This window comes from Bos mutus, unplaced genomic scaffold, assembly GCF_027580195.1.
Source record: "Bos mutus isolate GX-2022 unplaced genomic scaffold, NWIPB_WYAK_1.1 CTG233, whole genome shotgun sequence".
Classification (NCBI taxonomy): Eukaryota; Metazoa; Chordata; class Mammalia; order Artiodactyla; family Bovidae; genus Bos; species Bos mutus.
The window spans coordinates 20,154-39,482 of record NW_027219742.1 but is presented as its reverse complement, the minus strand read 5'-3'; the positions used below and the strand labels follow the sequence as shown (position 1 = coordinate 39,482).

Here is a 19,329-nt window from a genome sequence, read left to right as displayed (position 1 = left end):
AATCAGAACTACCATTGTTTGGTTTTCTGGAAGGAGCTCATAATAGAGGACTCTCTTCCAATTCCACCATATACACAATTCTTTGGATGAAGACTGGACTTTGATGTGGTAGATGGTGGTTCATTTTGCTTGTTCCATGATATCTTCTCTTCTACATTATTGTACGTGAACGTGAACGTGAAGTCACTCAGTCATGTCCGACTCTTTGCGACCCCATGGACTGTAGCCTACCAGGCTCCTCTGTGCATGGGATTTTCCAGGCAATAGTACTGGAGTGGATTGCCATTTCTTTCTCCAAGGGATCGTCCCAACCCAGGGATCGAACCCGGGTCTCCCGCATCGTAGACAGACGCTTTACCGTTGTACAATATCCGCCTTTCATCACCCATCACAATTTGTTTTAAAAATGGAAATTTTTTTTATGTTTAAGTAGAGAATTACATGCAGAAATATGGGCAAGAAGGTTTTCTCCACCTATGTGGAACCTGAACATCAAAGTGATGAGCATAACCAAGCTAGAGCAAACAATTTTCTTTTTTAAAATATTAATTTATTTATTTGGCTGTGTTGGTTTTTAGTTGTAACATATGGGATCTTCCTTGTGTTGCACGGACTCCCTAGTTGTGCTGTGTGGGCTCCAGAGTGAGTGGGTTCAGTGGTTGTGGCTCTTGGGTTTAGTTGCTCTGCAATATGTAGGGTCTTACTTCTCCGACTAGCGATCAAATCCACGTCTCCTGCATTGCAAGGTGGATTCTTAACCACTGGACCACCAGGGAAGTCCCCATTTTCTGTATTCTTAATAAAGCAACTTTGCAACAAGGGAAAGCATTCTAATTCATTTAAGTATTAAAAGTTTACTTAAAAACAAATGTTCCTCATTTATAATAAAACAAATAATCTCATTATCCGGGAACTAAAGGCAAAGAAACTGGACCTCGCACACATGAGATTTAACCTACTATTACATCATGGAGATACCTAACCAAGTGACTCAAGAGTTATGGCTCTTGATCCAGAGTAGGAAGGCAAATATAAATTAGATCCATAATTTGGTAACTGCACTAAGAGGGAACACTTAAAAAAAAAAAACTTATTTATTTTTAATTGAAGGATAATTGCTTTACAGTATTGTGTTGGTTTCTACCAAACATCAATATGTATCAGCCATAGGTTAACCCATGTCCCCCTCCCACTTAAATATCCCTCCCCCTCCCTCCTCATTACACCCGTCTAGCTGGTTACTGAGCCCCAGTTTGAGTAAGGGAACACTTTTTTTTAACACAGTTTCATGAGTATTTTAGAAGAAGGTGGTTCAGATATTTGTAGGGTTTGGAAATCTGGGCTAAAGATCTGAGATATTCCTTTTAATGTGGGAACTGAAAGGCAGTGGATAAAGTTTATGGCATAACAGCTTAGACTTGGTGAATAGGATGTGCTCTGGAAGGTAAAGGTCATCTTGATAAATTAATTAGCTGTTGTCTAAGTGATCTAAGCTGTTTTTCTTTCTTTTTTTTTTTTTAAAGTTGTTCTTCTATGTGAGAAATCTATTATTCTCAACTAATTTTCACTTGTCCAGAAAAGCATATTAAGTATTTGAATAAATTTATATTCAGGAATTCAACGAAATGAATGATGATGTTATTTATTGTTTTACATCTTTATCTTTTGGGGCAAGAATTTGCTTGAACCTGGATACAATCTATGTGGGTGTGGGTGTACTCAGTTCTGTTTATCATTTCACTGATAGGAACAGAAGTTTTACATTTAGTAGAGATGGAGTTGGATGGTATATGTTGTCTAGTCCAATTCCAAGATTTTGTATATTTTTAGTTATTCTCAACAGTTCCCAAGAGGTTAAATTTATTGATGAATTCTGTAATGCTATTTCATACAGTCACTGTTCACTGCAATGTCTCAAATACAGTCATATTATTAATATACTAAGACACACAAGTGTTCAGTACATATTGTGAACAGTATATTCCTGAATTTGTAAATGTCAATATAAAATTTAATATCTTCTCTGTGCTAGGCCTTGATATATCTGATAAATGGGCAAAATAATAAAATATAGGAATAAGAAATATTTCTTTTTTTGGAGGTGATCAAACTCTATAAATTTGAACATCTCATCAAAGAATTTGTCCTCGCATTTTAGGAAGAATTTATATGGAAAATCTCTGCCTTGTACCCAGGTTTTTTCTTTAATTTACACTTTTTCCAAAGGTCATGGGTCTTTAACACTTTTGAGTAGAAAGGAAATTACTTATTTATATTACTCTAAGACATGAAGAAAATTTAATGAGTTAAGAGTTTATGAATATAATGCATATTTCAATATGGCTACTTTAATTAGACAAACAGCAACAAAAGTACTTTTAAAAATGGCAAGCTGTTTCTTCTTTTTGGATGATACACATTTCTTAGTGGTTTCGATACTTTATTTTACATACATTGCTGCTGCTGCTGCTGCTGCTAAGTTGCTTCAGTCATGTCCGACTCTGTGCGACCCCATAGACGGCAGCCCACCAGGCTCCTCTGTCCATGGGATTCTCCACGCAAGAACGCTGGAATGGGTTGCCATTTCCTCCTCCAATGCATGAAAGTGAAAAGTCAAAGTGAAGTCGCTAGTCGTGTCTGACTCTTAGTGACCCCATGGACTGCAGCCCACCAGGCTCCTCCATCCATGGGATTTTCCAGGCAAGAGTACTGGAGTGGGGTGCCATTGCCTTTTCTTTACATACGTTAGTGGCTTCAATTCCACAGTGTTCGTATGGCCATAAAAAGCCTCAGCTTGAGAAGAACCAATGGAGACAACTAATCAGCCTACATTTTCACTGATTTCCTTATAATTATTTCTCCTCCACAAAAGAGAAAAATAAATACTCTGCAATCAGGGAGGAGATACTTTTCGAATAACATTCAGACCTACACCAATGATAACATCAATGTTATTTTAAAGTGTATTTTGATAGAAGGGAAAAAATGCTCTGGATCATAAATGACCTTTGAAACACAGACCGCCTACATATTTACTGTCTGATATGAGGTAAATAAATTAATTTATTTTAATTTTTGTTTCTTCAAATATAGCAATAATTTGGTTGATGTGAGGAGAAAGGGTGAATTTTTATGTGAAAAAGTAAATGATAAAAAACACATGAAAATAGCTTTTAAATCCCTGGTGTGACTCATCATAAGGACAGTCTACTGCTATAGTTACAATATTCCTAGCTGAATCCGTGAAAATTTAAACACCACTGTCACTGAACTGTGGGTTTTGCTAGCCTAACAGGTTATTTTTATTTTAAACAACATAACAAAACTCCCTTAACATTCAGTTGTGTGTTTGTGCTTGTGAAAAATGAGTTGTGTGTATATGAATAGGGTGTGGAATAATGACAGGAAAGTATATATAGTTTATTATTTCATAAGTCTAAGGCAATTTCTATATATATTCAATTTGGTTTCATATCTTAAAACATATAATATGAATTCAAAAATATGTGGTGTGCTTTGGACTGTAGCCCACCAGGCTCCTCTGTCCATGGGATTTTTCAGGCAAGAATACTGGAGTGGGTTGCCATTTTTCTCCTGAAGGGAATCTTCCTGACTCAGAGATAGAAACTGCATCTCCTGTGTCTCCTGAATTGCAGAGCGATTCTTTACTTGCTACGTTATTGGGGAAAGGAGAGTTCAAATGCCTGTAATTCAGTTACCTTTTGAGAAATCTCAAAATATATGATAGAAAATATTAATAACTCCAAGAAATAGATATTACAATTAAAAAATAACTTTCAAGTAAACTGAGATGACACCAAAACTTAATGAATGATTTTCAATTTACTTGATTTTAAAAACAACCCAGTACTGGGGCCGTTTGTGGAACATTCCCTGCTAGCAATGAAAGGTAGACTTTAAATCAAGAAGAGGACTTCCCAGGAGATTACTATCCTCAGGGGATAGCTGCATCGATAATAAAGAAGTTCAAACTGGGTCACAGGGATTCTTGATTTGAATTTGGAAGCGAAAGCTGCCCCTATTGGACAATATCAAACACCCTGCCTTGAGATGCCAGGTAAGATAGGAAACATTATTTACTTGGATTTGGGGGGGGAGGGGAACTAAGATTAAAGATATTTTGAATAAATCAGTGAGTAGAGAAAAATCCAGCCTGCTATACAAGGAATTACAAAGGCCTAGAGGTGTTTCTTTCTGTGAAAATATCCCTAAATTATTTCCTTCAAGAACATGAGGTATTAGGACAATAATATTGAACCAAATAAAAGGAAGCAGGTTTAGAGTAGTCCTGAATAGGGGAAGTGCAGAATTATCTAGATCCATGTCATCAGTGAACCTGGTATTTGGCCTTATCCCAGAACACCAACACCCTTCTACTGGAATATCGATCCAAAAAGTGCTTAAAGATTCATGGATAAGAAAAGGCATTGAAAAGACATCTGGCACCAGATCTTTAACACTGGAAAGCACAGTGAGTGATCTGAGCAGAATGTGCTCTTATCCAACAAAGGGTGAGCTTCCTAGAGCCTCTCTCACCTTTTCTACTTATTGCAACAAAAGTCAAGATTTAAAAAAAAAAAGCTAATAAGGATTTTGAGGTTAATTCTAATTGTCTTATTTTCTAAAGATAAATGTGTAGAATTTTAGTGGATACCTTATTATTTCTGAAAGTCTCATTCAAATTGACTCAGATTGACATTTTTGAAAAAATGACCAGCCTATCAGGTAAGGCAGGGACAGGTAGACAGGACCCTTATGTTTCTTGTCCCCAGTGTTAGAGCAAGCAGTGAGACTTAAACAAACAACAAAAAAAAATTTTGTTTGTTTTGTTATTTTTCCTAAAGGTCTTACCCTCACCAAAGATTAGACTTGTGGGGAAGTTTCAATAGGAACAGCTGGGAAATACTCAGGCCACCACAGTGAAAGTCTGTACGCTCCATGCTGGGAACAAAGATTTCAAATTGTTTATCCCTACAAAGACTCAGGAGTAATATGAAGAATGACATTAGTGAGTGAGAATAGGTGAGACTTGGAACAGTTTGTATAAACAAAATTTGTAAGGTTTATTATTTAATTTCATAAACACAGAATGTGGTGAGGGATGGTCTCAGAAAAATGTGTGTACTTTGCTGTCTGTGGGAAGGGCATTCAGTGTGCCCACAATAGATTTTATCTGGATAAATAAGTTTGGGTAAAATAGACCATGAAAAAGGTCTCATCTCTGACATATGGCATATTACATTTGAATGTTAAACAGATTTCTTGCTTAATCAATAAATATTACTAACTGTGCTTTATTGTATCTTTGCTATAATCTCAAATACAGTAGAAAGCCAGGCATGTAGAAAAAATCATTATTGAATTTTGGGTAAATAACCATACTCATGTTGAATTGGATCAACAAAATATGCATTCTACACTTTCTATAAAATTTATTGGTACTAAAAATGAGCTATTTGCTAACACAAGTATACAATAGCTGTGCAAAATGTCTCTGATGATGTTTAGTCACTATGCCATATTCAACTCTTTGTCACCCCATCAACTGTAGACCACCACGCTCCTAAGTCCATGGAATTTTCCAGTCAAGAATACTGGAGTAGGTTGCCATTTCCTTCTCCAGGGTATCTTCCCAACCCAGGGACTGAACTCGAGTCTCATGCGTTGCAGGCAGAAGTCCCTAGATCTTATTAATTAAAAGAAAGTTTTTATATCTCTAAAAAGAAGGTGAAAATGATTTAAAAAATAATCTGCTAGAGATTTTACCTTCTTTAAACAAACAATTGTTATTCAATATATTAAATTATAATTTTTTATGATCAATTGACAAAATATGTTTATATTTAACAATAAATTATCATAAAATGGTGATTCATAAACTATGTAAAGAAGGATCATTTTTAAAACTTTTGATTAATCACAAAATAATTTTTAAAATATAACTAAAATATTTAAGAAAAATGAAATAAAAACACACCCAAATATGATAATATTAGTATTATACACTAATAATACTGTACACTAATAACAACTGTTATTATTGGATACTAAAATAATGTTATTAAATTCAAGAAGCAAATTTTGTCAGATTAATGTAAAAGTTTCCAAATGTTCAGCTTAAATCTCAACACTGTTCTCATTGCAGAAGAATTAGGATATAAAATGCATCCATGAACTTCAATTTGACTTGCTGTTGCTTAGTTGCTAACTCCTGTCCAACTCTTTGCAATCCCATGAACTCTAGCCCACCAGGCTTCTCTGGCCATGGGATTTTCCAGGCAAGAATACTGGAGTGGGTTTTCATTTCCTCCTTCAAGAGATCTTCCCAACCCAGGGATCAAACCCACGTGTCCTCCATTGGCAGGTGGATTATTTATCAGTGAGCCACGAGGGAAGCCCCCTGAGTTTGAGTAGCACTATCTAATATGTTGGAGAATGAAATGGCAGCCCATTCCAGTATTCTTTCCTAGAGAGTCCTGTGGACAGAGTCTGGTGGATTGCTGTCTATGGGGTCGCACAGAGTCGGACACAACTGAAGCAACTTAGTATGCATGCATGCATTGGAGAAGGAAATGGCAACCCACTCCAGTATTCTTGCCTGGAGAATCCCAGGGATGGAGGAGCCTGGTGGGCTGCCATCTATTAGGTCGCACAGAGTCAGACACGACTGAAGTGACTTAGCAGAAGCAGCATCATCGAATATGTATCATGGCTGATGAAGGCAGTAAGAAATATCCTAGAATGATATACTACTGTAATTAAAATTACATAAAAATTTTGCATAAAATAAAAGAAATTTATTTAAAGGACATTCTTTTTGACATATCACTTTAAAATGCCATTATATCAATTAAATGGTTTAGGTACATTAAGTATCAAGTGTATTTTTCTCATTTTTATTCAATAAATTACAATATCTGTGGAAATTTATCAAAACAAAGTCTCACTTTCTAGTCCAAAGCCTCAAATGCTCTATCTTGGGAAACATCATTTACTTTCATATTAGACACATATCAGGGCCAGATTAAAAGAAGCAGTATTATAAATAGTCAAATGTTCAAGTAAAATTTTAACATCTGTGGAGGCAATGCATTTCATTTTAGGAAAGACATGCAGTTCTGGCATCAACCGCACCAGCTCCACATTCTCCACCTTCCTGGTGACAGGCATACCTGGGCTGCAAGCTGTTCACATCTGGATCTCCATACCTTTCTGTGCCGTGTTCTTGGTAATCCTGGTGGGCAATGTGACCATCATGACAATTATCTGGAAGGAACATGCCCTCCAAGTGCCTATGTACCGCTTCCTAGTCATGCTAGCTGCCTCCGATCTGGGTCTGTCCCTCTTCACCTTCCCCACAATGCTGAGGATCTTCTGGCTGGATGCTAGAGAACTCACCTTATCTGCTTGCTTCACCCAAATGTTTTTTATTCACACTATGCAGGATTTTGAGTCAGTTATCATACTGGCAATGGCCTTTGACCACTATGTGGCCATTTCTCATCCATTGCACTATTCTTCCATTCTCACCAGGACTGTAATTGCCAGGATGGGTTTGGCCATTGTAGGGCGAGCCATGATGCCCAAGTGCCCCTTCCTATCCTCTTGAGGAGGCTGTGCTTCTGTCATTTTAATGTACTTTCTCATTCCTACTGCCTGTATTCTGATATCCTAAAGCTTTCTTGCTCCAGCACTAGGATCAATAGCGTTGTTGTACTCTTTATGGTGCTTTCCAAAATGAGCATTGATTTTCTCCTTTCTTACATGTTGATTCTGAAAACCACCCTGAGTATTTTATCCCATGATTGCTACCTCAAAACTCTCAACACCTGTATTTCCCACCTCTCTGCTGTAGCCCTCTTCTTCACACTATGATCTGCTTGTCTATACTTTACCAATTTGGCCCAAGACTTTCTCAAACATCTTTGTACTCATGGCCAACATGCATTTTCTCATTCCTCCTGTGATGAACCTCAAACATCTTTGTAACTCATGGCAAACATGTATTTTCTTATTCCTCCTTTCATGAACCGATTAATTAGGTGAAAATCAAGCAGATCCAAGATAAAATATTAAAACTCCTCATCAAAAAAAGACCTGAAGAATCATGAGCAAAATTTATAACATGAATTTTGGAAAAGATATATGAGTAAATAATCATTATCCCAACTCTTCCAGCTGAAGTGACTTTTCTTCATTGCTATATACATAAGAAGGCAAGTAAAAGGCCTGAATGTGTTTTATTTTCACAACCTACACTGGCCATGATTCTCCCTTTTAGCACCAGCCTTCGGTTTAATTTATCATGATAATTTTCTGTGCCCAATTACTGTATGAATTGATGATTACTTTCACTTCAAATATTGGAAGTTGTTTACAGTTTTTTTGTGTGTTTTTCTTCAGTTCTATAAAAGACACATTTTTTTTTCCATTATCCCTTGTCCCATGCTTCTTTATCATTATAATATAATAACAGTTCCATTAAATACTTCAGTACTTCAGATTTTCTACACATGTAAAATTCTCTCTTTCTTGAATTTTCACTATTCATGATAATTAAGTTTGAGACATTTCATAAAGTGACACTGATTGATTAGATCAGGTAAGTAGAAGCTTAGGATGTAGTGTAGTTATATGAAGTGAAATTGGGATGTTAACTCTGGTGGGGACAAAATGGCAAGGTAAAATTAACACAATAACTCAAATAACAGAAAATTGTTTCAAAATGATAATAAAGTCAATTACACAAAAATTGTAGTCTCTTTCTTTTTGATCAAAAACAAAAAAAAAATATTCTTGATTGTACAGTAAGATTTGTCACATTAGATGTGGCCTGATTATTTCCATAGTTGCATCGAGTATTAATTTATTATATGTATCTTTTAAAACTGCTTTAATGGAAGTTATCAGAAGTAATTTTAGTTTGGACTTTTGAAATCCTCTTTATAGGCTATACTGATGCTAGGAAACCAAGATAAGAATTTGTCATCAGGTTCTACCTACAGTATAAGTAAAATTGGGAAAATTACTCTTTTCTTGCAATCCCCCAAATACCCTAAGATTTCAATGTTTGAGAGACAGTAAAATTCCTTAACTCACAGGTTAGGCTAGAAACTGTATGTTGAGACACCTGCCAACTAATTTAAGATACCTTAGTAAGCATTGGCTACCTAATGTTATCCTTGGTTTCTTAAAAGCTTCTTTTCATATCTGATTAAATGAGAATCATTTCAAACATGATATTTTAGCAAGGGGGTGATTTCATTACCAATATTTCCAGTTCAGTTCAGTTCAGTCGTTCAGCCATGTCCGACTTTTTGTGACCCCATGAATCACAGCACGCCAGGCCTCCCTGTCCATCAGCAACTCCCGGAATCCACCCAAACTCATGTCCAATGAGTCGGTAATGCCATCCAACCATCTCATCCTCTGTTGCCCCCTTCTCCTTCTGCCCTCAATCTTATATCATAGTAAATAAAAAATAAGAAGCTAATGGAGGTGATGGAATTCCAGCTGAGCTATTTCAAATTCTAAAAGATGATGTTGTTAAAGTGCTATACTCTATATCTTAGCAGATTTGGAAAACTCAGCAGTGGGTACAGGACTGGAAAAGGTCAGTTTTCATTCCAATTCTAAAGAAAGGCAATGTCAAAGAATTTTCAAACTCATTTCTCGTGCTAGCAAGGTCATTTTCGAAATTCTAAAGCTAGGCTTCAACAGGACATGAACCGAGAACTTCCAGATATACAAGCTGGATTTAGAAAAGGCAGAGGAACTAGAGATCAAATTGCTAACATCTGTTGGATCATAGGGGAAAAAAAAAAAGGAATTACAGAAAAAAAAATCTATTATTGTTTCATTGGCTACGCAAAAGTCTTGACAGTGTTCAGTTCAGTTCAGTCGCTCAGTCATGTCCAGCTCTTTGCAACCCCATGAATCGCAGCACGCCAGGCCTCCCTGTCCATCACCAACTCCCGGAGTTCACCCAAACGCATGTCCATTGAGTCGGTGATGCCATCCAACCATCTCATCTTCTGTCACCCCCTTCTCCTCCTACCATCAATCTTTCCCAGCATCAGGGTCTTTTCCTGTGAGTCAGCTCTTCACATTAGGTGGCCAAAGTACTGGAGTTTCAGCTTCAACATCAGTCCTTCCAATGAACGTCCAGGACTGATCTCCTTTAGGATGGACTGGTTGGATCTCCTTGCAGTCCAAGGGACTCTCAAGAGTCTTCTCCAACACCACAGTTCAAAAGCATCCATTCTTAGGCACTCAGCTTTTTTTATAGTCCAACTCTCACATCCATATGTGACCACTGGAAAAACCATACCTTTGACTAGACAGACCTTTGTTGACAAAGTAATGTCTCTGCTTTTTAATTTTTTTTTATTTTTTAACTTTACAATATTGTATTGGTTTTGCCATATATTGAAATGAATCAGCCACAGGTATACCTGTGTTCCCCATCCTGAACCCTCCTCCCTCCTTCCTCCCCATACCATCCCTCTGGGTTGTCCCAGTGCATTAGCCCCAAGCATCCAGTATCATGCATCAAACCTGGACTGGCGACTCGTTTCATATATGATATTATACGTGTTTCAATGCCATTCTCCCAAGTCATCCCACCCTCTCCCTCTCCCACAGAGTCCAAAAGACTGTTCTATACATCAGTGTCTCTTTTGCTGTCTTGTACACAGGGTTATTGTTATCATCTTTCTACATTCCATATATATGCATTAGTATACTGTATTGGTGTTTTTCCTTCTGGCTTACTTCACTCTGTATAATAGGCTCCAGTTTCATCCACCTCATTAGAACTGATTCAAATATATTCTTTTTAATGGCTGAGTAATACCCCATTGTGTATATGTACCACAGCTTTCTTATCCATTCATCTGCTGATGGACATCTAGGTTGCTTCCATGTCCTGGCTATTATAAACAGTGCTGCGATGAACATTGGGGTACACGTGTCTCTTTCAATTCTGGTTTCCTCAGTGTATATGCCCAGCAGTGGGATTGCTGGATCATAAGGCAGTTCTATTTCCAGTTTTTTAAGGAATCTCCAGAGTGTTCTCCATAGTGGCTGTCTCTGCTTTTTAATATGCTATCTAGGTTGGTCATAAGTTTCCTTCCAAGGAGTAAGCGTCTTTTAATTCCATGGCTGCAGTCACCATCTGCAGTGATTTGGAGCCCCCCAAAATAAAGTCTGACACTGGTTTCCACTGTTTCCCCATCTATTCGCCATGAAGTGATGGGACCAGATGCCATGATCTTCGTTTTCTGAATGTTGAGCTTTAAGTCAACTTTTTCACTCTCCTCTTTCACTTTCATCAAGAGGCTTTTTAGTTCCTCTTCACTTTCTGCCATAAGGGTGGTGTCGTCTGCATGTCTGAGGTTATTGATATTTCTCCCAGCAATCTGGATTCCAGCTTGTGCTTCTTCCAGCCCAGCATTTCTCATGATGTACTCTGCACATAAGTTAAATAAGCAGGGTGACAATATACAGCTTTGACGTATTCCTTTTCCTATTTGGAATCAGTCTGTTGTTCCATGTCCAGTTCTAACTGTTGCTTCCTAACCTGCATATAGGTTTCTCAAGAGGCAGGTCAGGTGGTCTGGTATTCCCATCTCTTTAAGAATTTTCCACAGTTTATTGTGATCCATACAAAGGCTTTGGCATAGTCAATAAAGCAGAAATAGATGTTTTTCTGAAACTCTCTTGCTTTTTCGATGATCCAGTGGATGTTGGCAATTTGATGTCTTGTTCCTCTGCTTTCTCTAAAATCAGCTTGAACATCTGAAAGTTCATGGTTCACTTTTTGCTGCAGCCTGGTTGGAGAATTTTAAGCATTACTTTACTAACATGTGAGATCACAACAAACTGGAAAATTCTTCAAGAGGTGGGAACTCCAGACTACCTTACCTGTACCCTGAGAAACCTATATACAGGATAAGAAACAACAGTTAGAACTGGACCCAGAGAGATGGTATGGGGAGGGAGGAGGGAGGAGGGTTCAGGATGGGGAACACATGTATACCTGTGGTGGATTCATTTCTATATTTGGCAAAACCAATACAATATTGTAAAGTTTAAAAATAAAATAAAATTATAAAAAAAATAAAAAGAACTGGACATGGAACAACAGATTGGTTCCAAATTGGAAAAGGAGTACATCAAAGCTATACATTGTCACCCTGATTATTTAATTTCTATGCAGAGTACATCACATGAAATGCTGGGCTGGATGAAGCACAAGCAAGAATCAAGATTGCTGCCAAAGACATCAATAAATCAGACAGGCAGATGAGACCACTTTAATGGCAGAAAGTGAAGAGGAACTAAAGAGTCTCTTGATGAGAGTGAAAGAGGAGAGTGAAAAAGCTTGTTCAAAACTTAAACAGAGGTCAGGACATCTGGTCCCTTCACGTCATGGCAAACAGATGGGGAAAAAGTGGAAACAGTGATAGATTTTACTTTCTTGGGCTCCAAAATCACTGCAAACAGTGAGTACAGCCATGAAATTAAAAAAAAAAAAAAGTCTACAAATAATAAATGTTGGAGAGGGTGTGGAGAAAAGGGAACCCTCTTACACTGTTGGTGGGAATGCAAACTAGTACAGCCACTATGGAGAACAGTGTGGAGATTCCTTAAAAAACTGGAAATAGAACTGCCTTATGATCCAGCAATCCCACTGCTGGGCATACACACTGAGGAAACCAGAAGGGAAAGAGTCACATGTACCCCAATGTTCATCGCAGCACTGTTTATAATAGCCAGGACATGGAAGCAACCTAGATGTCCATCAGCAGATGAATGGATAAGAAAGCTGTGGTACATATACACAATGGAGTATTACTCAGCTATTAAAAAGAATTCATTTGAATCAGTTCTAATGAGGTGGATGAAACTGGAGCCTATTATACAGAGTGAAGTAAGCCAGAAGGAAAAACACCAATACAGTATACTAATGCATATATATGTAATTTAGAAAGATGATAACAATAACCCTGTGTATGAGACAGCAAAAGAGACACTGATGTATGTAACAATCTTATGGACTCTGTGGGAGAGGGAGAGGGTGGGAAGATTTGGGAGAATGGCATTGAAACATGTAAAATATCATGTATGAAATGAGATGCCAGTCCAGGTTCAATGCACAATACTGGATGCTTGGGGCTAGTGCACGGGGACGACCCAGAGGGATGGTATGGGGAGGGAGGAGGGAGGAGGGTTCAGGATGGGGAACACATGTATACCTGTGATGGATTCATTTTGATATTTGGCAAAACTAATACAATTATGTAAAGTTTAAAAATAAAATAAAATTAGAAAAAATAAAATAAAATTAAAAAAAAAAACAAAACACTTGCTTTGTGGAAGAAAAGCTATGACAAACCTAGACAGCATATTAAAAAGCAGAGACATCACTTCACAGACAAAGGTGCATATAGTCAAAGCTATGGTTTTTCCAGTAGTCATGTACAGATGTGAGAGGACTATAAAGAAGGCTGAGAACCAATGAATTGATACTTTTGAACTGTGGTGCTGGAGAAAACTCTTGAAAGTCCCTTGGACTGCAAGGAGATCAAACCCATCAATCCTAAGGAAATCAGCCATGAATATTCATTGGAAGGACTGATGCTAAAGTTGAGGCTTCAATACTTTAGCCACCTGGTACAAAGAGCCGACTCATTGAAAAAGACCTTGAGGCTGAAAAATATTGAGGGCAGGAGGAGAAGGGGGCAACAGAGAATGAGATGGTTGGATGGCATCACCAACTCAAGGACAGGAGTTTGAGCAACTCTGGGAGATAGTGAAGGACAAAGAAGCCTGGTGTGCTGCAGTCCACAGGGTCATAAAGTGTCAGACGTGACTTAGCAACTGAACAACAACAACAACACAAAGAAGACAGACACCTACTGAACCTTCACAAATAATCACTGCCCTGAAAATAAGATATTCACTGGTCAATATTTGACAAGATTGACTGTTGACTTGTTCTTAGATATCTGTGCTTTCTCAGCAACTCCAACACCTCTCTATGCTGGTTATTCTCTGGTTTCTCTGGATAAATCTACTCATTGCATTTTCTGGTCAGTCTCCAAATACAAATGTTGCCTTTTTCAATTCCAAGCACCTCTCTCTACTAAGCTACACACAAATTGACACCTGACTTTGGTATAATTATATGTGTCTGCTATACAGAAATCTTAAATTCCACAAGCCCAAGATAGAATTTATTCTCTGCTGCTCCATCCTCAACTGCTACTTCCTCTTGCTCCAACTTTAGAGTCCTCCATTTAGGTGAATGGCATGTCTGTTCTCTTCTTCACTCCAGTCAAACTATATGAACTATTGGCCCTAGATGATCCTCATTTTCCCATAATTTCCAATCACTTACTAATATTTTAGATTTACTTTCTTAATATTTTTCCATAAATCTTCACTTCTACATTTCCATTGCTCATGCCTCAATTTTGATAGGGAACAGTTGCCTCAATTTAGATATTGAACCATTCCACTGGTTGGTTTCCTTGTCTGCATACTCAAACCACTCCAAACAGAACTGAAAAATCTAAGTATTATTATGCTGCACATGTATTTAAGCTATTCCATCATTCCTCTTCCCTTGCAGGTTTCTCTTTGCTCACAACTACCACTATTACTTATTGATAATTTTCTAGCTCAAAATGTTCATTTCTGATTATATATTCTATGTTATGAAATAAATAACCTTCCTATTTACCCTTCTCATGATCTCTAGCAAGGTACTATAATTGTTCCTGCTATACTCTCTTCTTTAAATATGTTCCTTATTATTTAGGGGTCCACAAGGGAGCCTGGTGGGCTGCCATCTATGGGGTCGCACAGAGTTGGACACGACTGAAGCAACTTAGCAGTAGCAGCAGCAGCAGCAATAGATAGCATTCAAAAGCAGAGACATTACTTTGCCAACAAAGGTCCGTCTAGTCAAGGCTATGGTTTTTCCTGTGGTCATGTATGGGTGTGAGAGTTGGACTGTGAAGAAGGCTGAGTGCCGAAGAATTGATGTTTTTGAACTGTGGTGTTGGAGAAGACTCTTGAGGGTCCCTTGGACTGCAAGGAGATCCAACCAGTCCATTCTGAAGGAGATCAGCCCTGGGATTTCTTTGGAAGGAATGATGCTAAAGCTGAAACTCCAGTACTTTGGCCACCTCATGCGAAGAGTTGACTTGTTGGAAAAGACTCTGATGCTGGGAGGGATTGGGGGCAGGAGGAGAAGGGGATGACCGAGGATGAGATGGATGGATGGCATCACTGACTTGATGGATGTGAGTCTAAGTGAACTCCAGGAGTTGGTGATGGACAGGGAGGTCTGGCGTGATGAGATTCATGGGGTTGCAAAGAGTCAGACACGACTGAGTGACTGAACTGAACTGAACTGAATAGTATCCATCTAGCTTTGAATTGATGTCATGTTAATTCATAGTCCTTGACCAAACTCTGAGAACTAATCCTCTGAAATGTTCATATAGTTATTGAGTAATACATCATTATCTATGCCCAAAGTAGTAACCCAGGATGCACCAGATTGGCAGCATGTTTAAGATAAACATAGAATTTATTATGTACACTTGTTGCTTAGTGGGGTCATATAACCAGAAAATTTTAAGACATCTCTCACTCCAGGCTTACCTAGATAGAGACATTTCTCATATGTCTCTGAGATTTGCTGCTAGACTGATCCTTCAAAAAACAGGAACACTGAGAAGACTCTTAGGTGACCTCTCTAGGCTTCCCTGGTGGTAGTAGTGATCAAGAAACCACCTGCCAATGCAGGAGACATAAGAGATGCAAGTTCAATCCCTGGGTCAAGAAGATCCCCTGGAGGAGAGCATGGCAATCCACTCCAGTATTCTTGCCTGGAGAATCCCACGGACAGGGGAGCCTGGGAGGCTACACTCCATAGGGTTGCAGAGAGTCAGACAGGGCTGAAGCAACTGAGTACTCATGCATGGATCCTTTCTAGCCTTCACCAAAGTATATCTTTTTCCCGGCGTCCTACAGAGTGTCCCTTGCTACATTAAATCTCAGCCACAAGACCAGCTTTATGGTGAGTTAAACAAGTGCTTTCAGTGAATCACTGAACTAGGGACTGGGTGTGGGACTCTTGAGATGGCCCCTCTATATCATGTCCAATTTGGTCCATACATTACTTACCAAACCACTTCTATATAGCTTCACACATTCTGTGACCAGGATCTGTATCTTATATCTCTCTCCTTTAAAACAAAACCCAGACCCCATTTCAAATGCTCCTGGTGAATCCTTTTAATCTCTTCCGCCATCATAATCATTTCTTGGGAAAAATAAAGGACTCACTTTTAGGAAGGAGGGAAGAGGATAGGGAACTCTCAATGGAAAAGTAAACTGTATATTATTGTATCAAAGATCAAGCAGTATTAAATGAACTTATCTTGGAGGATATCTATTAAGATTACCACTTAAGGAAGTAATGCTCTAGATATTCAACTCTCACCCTTCTGGATATTTATAACTTAAGAAAATATTATCTGGAGTTGGAGGAGGATGGTTGGAGGATATAAAGGATTGTATGTACTACAGATCTAAAGTGTATATGCTAAGTTGCTTCAGTAGCATCCAACTCTTGCCCAGACTGTAGCTTGTCAGTCTCCTCTGTCCATGTGATTCTCCAGGCATGAATCCTGGATGGAGTGGGTTGCCATACCCTCCTCCTTAAGGAGATCTTCCTGACCTAGGTATCAAACCCGCATTGTTTATATCTCCTGTATTGGCAGGTAGGATCTTTACCACTTGTACCACCTGGATCTAAATATGATGTCAGATATTTCTGGGGCCAGAAAGCTATGATCTGTATAATGACTTTCATCTGTATGGAGTTAAGAAAGTAAGCCTGAAGCAGAGCTGGCTGTGTGTTCTAATCTTATACCATACATCCTTTGGAGAGCTGGCAAAGATTCACAAAAATTAGCAATGGACAGTTCTGTCTGCCACATGCACGTGTGATGCTTCTCTGAGAACCTATACCACAGGGACTGAATGTAAGCCTCCAGAGAGAGCCAGAATCAGTGCTTTATAAACCTGCTCACTTGAAACTATGCTCAAGGCAGGAGCCATACAAGGTCCCAGCTGCACTTGATTTGCAGAAGTTGTGTCCCTGCACTGGGGTCAGGTGAGTGATCAATAACTTTGAGCTGCTGCTGCTGCTGCTGCTGCTAAGTCGCTTCAGTTGTGTCTAACTCTGTGCGATACCATAGAGGGCAGCGCACCAGGCTCCCTCCATCCCTGGGATTCTCCAGGCAAGAACACTGGAGTGGGTTTCCATTTCCTTCTCTAATGCATGAAAGTGAAAAGTGAAAGTAAAGTCGTTCAGTCATGTCCGACTCTAGCTACCCAATGGACTGCAGCCTACCAGGCTTCTCTGTCCATGGGATTTTCCAGGCTAGCTTAGCTCAAATCACAGTGTATGTATATTGGGAATGGCAGTCAAGAGAAGTCATGGGCTATCCTAAATATGGTTGCAAACTCGATTGTGAAGATTTTTGAGGCAGGAGGGACATTTGTTGGAGGTATACAACATCTCTTTTTCTCATATATGATACATTCTATATCTGGGAAACCAATCCTGGCCCCTCTTTCCTCACTCAATTCTTGCCATTTAGTTTAAGATCAACTGCAAGTCCATAATTAATGTAAGGAAAAAGTAATACCTAAAAGAAAAGAAAAGGAAGGCAAGGAGGCAGGGAGGGGGGCTTTCCAGGTGGCTCAGTGAGTAAAGAATCTGCCTGTGATACAGGAGACGCAGAAGATGTGGGTTTGATCCTGAATTGGGAAGATCCCCTGGCAGAGGGCATGGCAACCCATTCCAGTATTTTGCCTGGAGAATCCTCATGGACAGAGGAGCCTGGTGGGCTATAGTCCACAGGGTCCAAAAAGTCGGACATGACTGAAGCTACTGAGCACACATGAGGAAGAAGGAAGGAGGCAAAGAAGAAAAACTGGAAATATGTTTTGTAATTCTCACACTACATTGTAATAGAGGCAACACAAAGTATTTATCAATGAAGCCCTCATGATGAAGAGCTATGTAGAGGTCTTCTCTTAAAAGAAATAGTTTAAAGAACTGATAATATTAAATCTATACTATAAGATTTTTAAAAAGCACAATAGCTCTGCATTTATGCTTTGAAGAACTGATATAATTTAGTTTATGTAGCATTTCTCAGGGCAGTGCAAGAAACTCCAGGACTCTGTGCAGCTTTAGTGCTCTGAAGCAGCACTAACACTTTTAAAGATCTGTATAGGCAGAAAGCCACTTCACATATTGGCAATGTAGCAACATTTTTCAGAAAGTTGTACATTCAAAAATAAAAAAAGACTTTTGAAATTCGACTTACACTATTTTTTGTAAGTATTAGACACAGATCAATAAAATGTCATAACTCTTTGGTTTAAAATGATGAGATACTTAAAGAAGAAACTATGGGTTATCCAGAGAGAAGCATGCATTGGTTTGTATTTCAAGCTCTGACCTTTGTCCAGATGTGCTCTGTCTTCCATTGCCTGGTAACTCCTATCATTTTAGCATTTCTTTGTGAGAAAGTCCAGACATTTTTAGTGTATCTCTCTTCTCCACGTGTAAATGAATTCTGAAACTGTATGACTGTTGTTGTTGTGTGTGTGTGTGTGTGTGTATGTGCTCAGTTGCTTGGTTGTGTCTGACTCTTTGGGGCCCCATGGACTATAGACTGCCAGGCTCCTCTGTCCATGGAATTCTCCAGACAAGAATATTGAAATGGGTAGACTATCCCTCCTCCAGGGGATCTTCCCAACCCAGGAATTGAACTGGGGTCTCCTGTGTTGCAGGCACATTCTTTTCCAGCTGAGCTACCAGGGAAGCCCTTGTATAACTATACTTCCTCAGAATTTGCTTCATATGTACCACTACCTCTCTGCAAAGCCCAGCTATACAGCAGACCCATAATAATTACTGAATTATGCTGGAAAAAATTAGTTCATACCACTAACCAAATGCAGTACCCACTGCTGTTTTTCTTTTATACATTCCCTTCTCTGGTAATTCTCTGCATTCCTAGTGTATCTGTTATTTTAAACACACTGTGATTAAAAGCGTGTGTAGCACAGGGAATTCTACTCAATGCACTGTGGTGTCCTCAATGGGAAGCAAATCCAAAAGGCAGGGAGATATTCATATATTTATATGTATGGCTTTTTCATTTTGCTATACAGTAGAAGCTAACACAACATTGTAAAGTAACTATA

At 38.7% G+C, this 19,329-nt stretch overlaps 1 pseudogene; it reads left to right on the top strand.

The window, feature by feature from the left end:
• Window positions 1–7,108: 7,108 nt before the first annotated feature.
• Window positions 7,109–8,132, top strand: LOC102278363 (olfactory receptor 51G2-like; annotated as a pseudogene).
• Window positions 8,133–19,329: the final 11,197 nt, after the last annotated feature.